General features: G+C 42.2%; 1 protein-coding gene across 1 annotated transcript in view; it reads right to left on the reverse strand.

Annotated features, from left to right (window-relative positions):
• Positions 1–7,955, reverse strand: part of GPLD1 (glycosylphosphatidylinositol specific phospholipase D1) — a 49,705-nt gene that overhangs the window by 40,629 nt on the left and 1,121 nt on the right. The gene's annotated exons all lie outside the window — the stretch shown is intronic.

Consider the following 7,955-nt stretch of genomic DNA (forward strand, 5'->3'; position numbering starts at 1 on the left):
TTGGAAGTGGATTAACCTAAACAGCTAGTGCAGAATAGCTACTAGAGTGGCTGCTCACATGTTTCCAGACCGCAGGACATTCCAGTACTTCTGGGAACACCACAGGTGTAGCGTAGGAAACTGCTCTCTGTAGGAATGTGCTACTTAGGGTGTAGTGAGCATGCTCACATGAACTGAGCATGGTAGGTATCATCTGCTGAAGCCACTGCCTTTCACCCTGCCCTCATTAGCCATAAGATTCTGCTGACTGCTTCTTACAGAGGCTAAAAGGGGGTAAATTGAAGGAGGGGGCGTGACCAGGGGTCAAAAATTGACTGGTCAGGAGAGTAAAGCAGCTGGAAGCAGGGTTAGGATAGAGGCTGAAGGCAAAATCAGGGATGGGGGGCGGGAGGAGATGGAGTTAAGCTGAGGGGTGAGGCACTGCCAGAGGGTGGCAGAGGGTAAAACCCCGGCACAGGGAGGGGCAGCGGGGGTAACAGTTACCCCGGTGGACTGAGACCAGTGTTTGGCAAAAAAAAATAGGGTGGGTGGGCAGAGGGGCCTTTTTATTTGATCAGAGGGGCTTTTTTGCATGTTCACACAAACTGAGCACGATCAGTAACATCTGCTGAAGCCATTGCCCTTCACCCTGCCCTTATTAGCCATAAGATTCTGCGGACTGCTTTTTACAGGAGTTAAAAAGGGGCAAAGGGGGGAAATCAGAGGAGGGAGGTGGCCAGGGTCTGAGCATGGGGTGAAAACTGGCTGGGGGGGGTGTCAAGCAGCTGGAAGTGGGGTTAGGATAGGGGCTGAAAGCAAAATCAGGGATGGGGGGAGGGGAAGGAGACAGAGTTAAGCGTAGGTGTGAGGCACTGCCAGAGAGTAACAGAGGGCAAAACCCCAAGCACAGGCAGGGAGAGAGGGGGCAACAGTTACCATGGTGGACTGAGACATCAGTGTTTAGCCAAAAAAATAGGGTGGGGAGGAACAGAGGGTTTTTTTTTATTTCCCCTCCCATGGACTACCTCTCAGCATGGGCTTCCCAGGGCTGAGTTCTTAAAGGCACAGGCATCCAAATGCTTAGTCACTGCAGTTCCTCTTTGATGTAACCTACTGAGGTGCTGCAGCAGGAGACTTAATTCAGTGAAACTGGGCCTTCCCTACATCACCCCAGGGGGCTGTACATCCCCCCTGAATTTCCCCAACACTCCCACACTGGTCAGCTAGTTACAGCAGTGTTACCAATTTTGTCATTGGTTGAAAATTTGAATTGAACTTGGAACATTAATATACACTTCAAAAGCATATACAATGTATGATAAAATACTTGTACCTGAAAAAGTATAATAGGTTTGAAAAGTATGAACAAAAGTATGAACAAAGACAGTTGTTTTTTTCTGACAATGTTGGCACATTCGTTTCAGCAATGTTGGCCAACCTTATAATTTAAAATTATGATTTGTAAGAAAGGTCTGAATGAGCTCTTCCGTGACAGATAGTGATAAGGCAGGGTTGGGGGAAGGCTTCAGAACCAGACTGTATTTACAGGAACTCACCTACTCTGCCTAGGTATCCAGCAGACAGAGCTGTGTTGCCCAAGTGATCAATTTTGGCTGGTGTTTTGGGAGTTTCTGTACTAATCATTTTTATTATAATTAATTTTTACATAAGAACAGCCATATTGAGTCAGACAAATGGTCCATCTAGCCGAGTACTCTGTCTTCTGACAGTGGCCAATGCCAGGTGCTTCAAAGGGAATTAACAGAACAAGGCAATTATTTAGTGATCTATTCCCTGTCGTCCATTTCCAGCTTCGGGCAAACAGAAGCTCTCAGAGCATGGTGTTGCATCCCTGCCCATCCTGGCCAATAACCATTGATAGACATATCCTCCATGAACTTATCTAGTTCTTTTTTGAATCCTGTTCTAGTTTTGGCCTTCACAACAAAAAGTTCCATAGGCTGACTGTATGTTGTGTGAAGAAGCATTTCCTTTTGTTTGTTTAAAACCTGCTGCCAATTAATGTCATTGAGTGACCCCTAGTTCTTGTGTTACGTGAGGGAGCTTTTCACTTTCTCCACACCAGTCAAGATTTTATAAACCCCCCTCCCCCCGCCCCTTAACAGTCTCTTTTCCAAGCTGGAAAGTTCCCCAGTCTTTTTAATCTCTCCTCATATGGGAACTGTTCCATATGCCTAATAATTTTAGTTGCCCATCTCTGTACCTTTTCCAACTCTAATATATCTTTTTTTTTTGAGATGGGGCGACCAGGACTGCATACAGTATTCAAGATGTGAGCATACCATGATTTATATAGTAAAAGTGGAGGAGCTTGGTTTGCCAGACTGATCAGCAAAGCCAATGCTGACAAACTATGTGAAAAAGTTGAAAAACACCAATCCTCTGGACTGCATCAACATGCAGAAAGCCTTACAAGCCAGTCATTGTCAAAGCCAATTTTAGCATTACTTAATGAGGCTGTTAAGAATGCTGGAGACACAACACAGTTTATGTGAACAAACATGGCTGTCACATCATACTTTCTCTTTAAGCAAGAGATACCACACACTACAGACTGGAGGCCAATGTTAAGTGCATTGTCATTTGTTAATCCGGAAGTTGGACACTGGTTTCAACCAAGACCAGCAAATGCTCACTATCTTTCTGCAAGAAACTCAACTGACTGGTTAGAAGTATGCAGTGCAACAGTGAAAGACTCAGCACCTGAAAAAGTGAAGAACTCTCTCACCGCATTCAGAAAATGTGCATACATAGGTGAAGAATGCACCAATGGAAATGGGCGTCAAGCATTAAGTCACTGCCTATGTTATCTTGATATCAGTGGTAGATCAGTAGATGAATTTCTAGATGTTCAGTTTATAGAGACACATTGTCTGCATCTCTGACAACCCACATCTTAGAAGGGTTAAATGCTTATCAATTGAACCCGAAACAGATGGCTGCATGTGTATTTGATGGAGCTTGCAAACTTCTCTGGAAGACAAAGTAGAGTACAAGCTTTGCTCAGAGAAAAGTGTAACTCTAATCTCTCCAATACACACTGCAGAGGTCATCTACTACTAGCACTAGTACAAGATGCAGAATCTTCAAAAGGCATTTAAAAAGCTATAAACTTAATGTCTTCATTATACTCTTTTTCAGCAAGAGTCCAAAAGGACTGAATGTCTTGGAAAATATTGGGACGGAAGTTCAAATTAGTCCATCCTGTGAAAATCAACTGGCTTTCTCATGAGTGATCCTTGGCTGTTGCCTTAAAATTACTGCAACCATTATTATTGGCTTTGGAAAGTATCTACCGAGATGGGATGGATCTAATTAGTGAGGCTGGTGGACAACTTTTGCTACTAAGTTCAGAGAACACAATCACCATTCTGTCTTGTAAGTCTACTGTTGAAACCATTTGCGTCATTATACAATGCCATCCAGGCATCTGCTACAACAGTAATAGATCTCTGTCCGGCAATGGAAGCCACACTTGGATCAATCTGAGAGATATCCACTGAAAACACACTGGAAGAAGCAAAGACTTCAGTTCAGAAGTTGACTAATTAGGACACTTATATTAACTCATTAAATGAAGAAGACTAAGGGTACTTCTATACTACTCGCCGGATCGGTGGGTAGTGTTCGATGTATTGGGGATTGATTTATCACATCTCGTCTAGACGCGATAAATTGATCCCCGAATTGATCCACCTCAGCAGGAGGAGTAAGCGGAGTTGACAGGGGATCCGTGGCAGTCGACTCGCCGCCATGAGGATGGCCAGGTAAGTCAAACTAAGATACTTCGACTTCAGTTATGCAAATAGAGTAACTGAAGTTGCGTATCTTAATTTGAAACTCCCTCTCCGCCGCTAGCGTAGCCCAGGCCAAGTAGTGTTTGTTAAGCCAGCTCAAAAAGTAAAGTACATTGACTCAATTCTTACATTTCTACAACATTTGGATTCCATCAACCTCTACGTAGCTTTTACAGATGCCTGTCTTATAAAACACAGACAGTTGAGTGGAGTGAGGCACTACCAGCAATGAGGCTGCCACTTGATCAGGACAGAATAGAGAATTTGAACACAGAGTGGAATATCATATGATGAATGAATGTAGATTTGATTTCAACTTCTTCTTTATCATCACTAATGGTTTGACCCAATTTTTGTGCTATGTTTCCTGGGATGAAAGAAGTAGGAATTCATCTCTTTCTACTTCCAGTCACAACAGCTACAGTTGAGTGTTCTTTTTCCTCACTGAATAGAATTTTGTGTTCTGAAAGAAGTCGCCTTCTTCCTGATCATGAACATATCATGAAAGACTGGAAGTATCTAACACATGAGAAGCCACCAAAAATGAATGCACTGCATTTGAGAAGTTAATTAACAGAGTTGTGCAAAATTACAACAAGAAGGATGTGGATATAGTGCAGGGGTCAGCAACCTTTCAGAAGTGGTGTGCCGAGTTTTCATTTATTCACTCTAATTTAAGGTTTCGCATGCCAGTAATACATTTTAATGTTTTTAGGTCTCTTTCTATAAGTCTATAATATGTAACTAAACTATTGTTGTATGTAAAGTAAATAAGGTTTTTAAAATGTTTAAGAAGCTTCATTTAAAATTAAATTAAAATGCAGAGCCCCTTGGACTGATGGCCAGGACCCGGGCAGTGTGAGTGCCACTGAAAATCAGCTCGTGTGCCACCTTCAGCACGCGTGCCATAGGTTGCCTACCCCTGATATAGTGCTTCATAGTAGGCTTGACTAGCCAGCTTTAATTTGTGTGATGATTTAAAAACAAGAGTTAAATCTAATAAAATGATCATGAAATATTTTTCAGTTTTTACTATGGTGCCATATAGCCCACCTTTGTCCTAACAGTCTCACACCGCATCAGTCCTTGCCTCTCTTCCTGTATTTTCAAATACATACCCTAATCTCAATTTCTGTGGAAAACACTGCAGTGAAATATTTTTTCTGTGCGATATTTGTTTATATCACATTCTGTCAAATGCAGTATTCAGCATCAATTATCCTCTTAATGTAAATAGCAAGGTAGGTTTGTTTATTTTGCTAGGCTGCTTCACTGGCTCATTTGTTCATGGGAGAAGCCTGAACCTCTAAAGAGCTATTCACCTCACCAAAAACACCACACCAGTTTTTCAGCAGAACTCTTTGCCTCCCCACTAAGGTTTGTCTGAGTTTGAGATCCCCAGTAGCAGCAGTTATAATTATCCTATATCATGTTTTATAGAGATCATGAGCACCTTACCAACTGCAGGCTCAGTTATGACTCTAAAGCTCGAGCAATGGTGTTAGGATGACCAGATGTCCCGATTTTATAGGGACAGTTCTGATTTTTGGATCTTTTTCTTATATAGGCTCCTATTACCCCCCACTCCCTGTCCTGATTTTTCACATTTGCTGTCTGGTCACCCTAAGTGATGTGGAGGAAAAGAAGGTGGTGCATCTTCATGCAATGGTGGTAGGAGCGGTGCTTGTTCTGGTGGAAGACAGGGGAAGCCCTGGGGCCACCAGAAGCACTGAGGAATGAGGGTTGCCCTCCCCAGTACAGAATAAGTGTATCAGCACACACGCCACACAGTGCATTGCTCTTCTGGGTTGTTCACTATAACTGGCAGTGCCTTCTACCCCTACCCGTTTGCCATCAGGGAATTTAGGCAGCAGCAACATTATGGTTTCCACATGCATGGGAGTGTGAGGGGGAGGGAGAGGACTTTTGGGCCCACTTCTCACCTCCATCACCACTAATGCCTCTGTGTGATGGCAGCCATATTTTGACCCTATAATAAATAGATAAGAACTGCTTCTGACAGGAAAAATTTCAGGTGAGCATAGATGGTCCTCAATAAGGGAAATAGGAAATCCAAAATACTTGTCTCTCCTTTCTATCCAGCCCCCAGAGAATAAAATGTAGCTGCATGGAGACAAACCCATCTGGCTCATCTTTACCCTACAGACTTCAAAATCTGTTTCTGAACAAGCCCTTTCATCTCCAATGAGATATTACCCCAGGAGCTTGCTGGAATCTACGCTCCCTTTGATCAGAAACCTTTCTCAGTCAAGGCAACAGGACAAGTGCATTGCTGCCTGTGCCTGCCTGCTGAGTTGACAAACTGTAATGGTCAAAGATTGCACCAGCATAGAAGTTTATTGAAGGGGAACCCTAAGGAAATTAAGAGTTTAAATTATCCTCCACATGTTCCACATCCCACTACAAGGAATCCAGGCAGGGTTGTTTGGAAACTGAACACTTTATGCTTCCATCCCACATCACTGTCAAGTTTTAGCAAATTAGGACAAGTCAGCACATAAGAACAACCGTATGTATCAGCAACTGCTAATGGTAACAATTCACTACCTCTCCTGCAACAGGTAGCACATTCCTACAGACAGGAGTTTCTTACACTATAGGGTGTGTGAAACTCCCATCTGTACGAATTAGCTACATCAGATAGCAGTTTTTAGCAAAGTAGGACAAGTCAGCAAATAAGAACAACCTTATGTTCTTGGTGGTGATGGGGGAATTTAACTACCCAGACATTTGTTGGGAAAATAATACAGCAGGGCACAGACTATCCAACAAATTCTTGGAACATATTGGAGACAATTTTTTATTTCAGAAGGTGGAGAAAGCTATTAGAGGAGAGGCTGTTCTAGATTTGATTTTGACAAATAGGGAGGAGCTGGTTAAGAATTTGAAAGTGGAAGGCAGCTTGGATGGAAGTGATCATGAAATGATAGAGTTCATGATTCTAAGGACTGGTAGGAGGGAGAACAGCAAAATGAAGATAATGGATTTCAAGAAGACAGACTGTAGCAAACTCAGGGAGCTGGTACGTAAGATTCCATGGGAAGTAAGTCTAAGGGGAAAAATAATTGAAGACAGTTGGCAGTTTTTCAAAGAGACATTATTAAGGGTGCAAGAGCAAACTATCCCCCTGTGGAGGAAAGATAGGAAGTATGGCAAGAGACCACCCTGGCTTAACCAGGAGATCGTCAATGATCTAAAACTCAAAAAAGAGTACTATAAAAAGTGGAAACTAAGTCAAATTACAAAGGATGAACAACAAATAAAACAAGTATGTAGGGACAAAATTAGAAAGGTCAAGGCACAAAATGAGATTGAACTAGCTTGAGACATAAAGGGTAACAAGAAAACATTCTACAAATACATTAGAAGCAAGAGGAAGACTAAGGACTGGGTAGGCCCATTATGCAACGAGGGGCGGAAAAACAATAACCGAAAATGTGGAAATGGAAGCGGTGCTTAATGACTTCCTTGTTTCAGTTTTCCCCAAGAAGGTTGGTGGTGACTGGACATCTAACATAGTGAATGCCAATGAAAATGAGGTAGTATTAGAGGCAAAAACAGGAAAAGAAGAAGTTAAAAATTACTTAGACAAATTAGATGTCTTCAAGTCACCAGATGAAATGCCTCGTCAAGTACTCAAGCAGCTGACTGAGGAGATATCTGAGCCATTAGCAATTATCTCTGAAAAGTCATGGAAGACAGGAGAGATTCCAGAAGACTGGAAAAGGACAATTATAGTGCCAAGCTATAAAAAGGGAAATAAGGAAAACCCGGGGAATTACAGACCAGTCAGCTTAACTTGTGTACCCAGAAAGATAATGGAGCAAATAGTTAAGCAATTAGTTTGCAAACATCTAGAAGAAAATAAGATGATAAGTAACAGTAAGCATAGATTTGTCAAGAACAAATTGTATCAAACAACCTGATAATGTTCAATTATAGGATAACAAGCCTTGTGGATGGGGGGAAGTGGGCGAGGTGGTATATCTTGACTTTACTAAAGTTTTTGATACTGTGTCGCAAGACCTTCTCATAAACAAACTAGGGAAATGCAACCTAGATGTAGCTACAATAAGGTGGGTGCAAAACTGGTTGGAAAACCGTTCTCAGAGAGCAGTTATCAGTGGTCCACAGACA

Source organism: Gopherus evgoodei, chromosome 2, assembly GCF_007399415.2.
Source record: "Gopherus evgoodei ecotype Sinaloan lineage chromosome 2, rGopEvg1_v1.p, whole genome shotgun sequence".
NCBI classification, from domain to species: domain Eukaryota; kingdom Metazoa; phylum Chordata; order Testudines; family Testudinidae; genus Gopherus; species Gopherus evgoodei.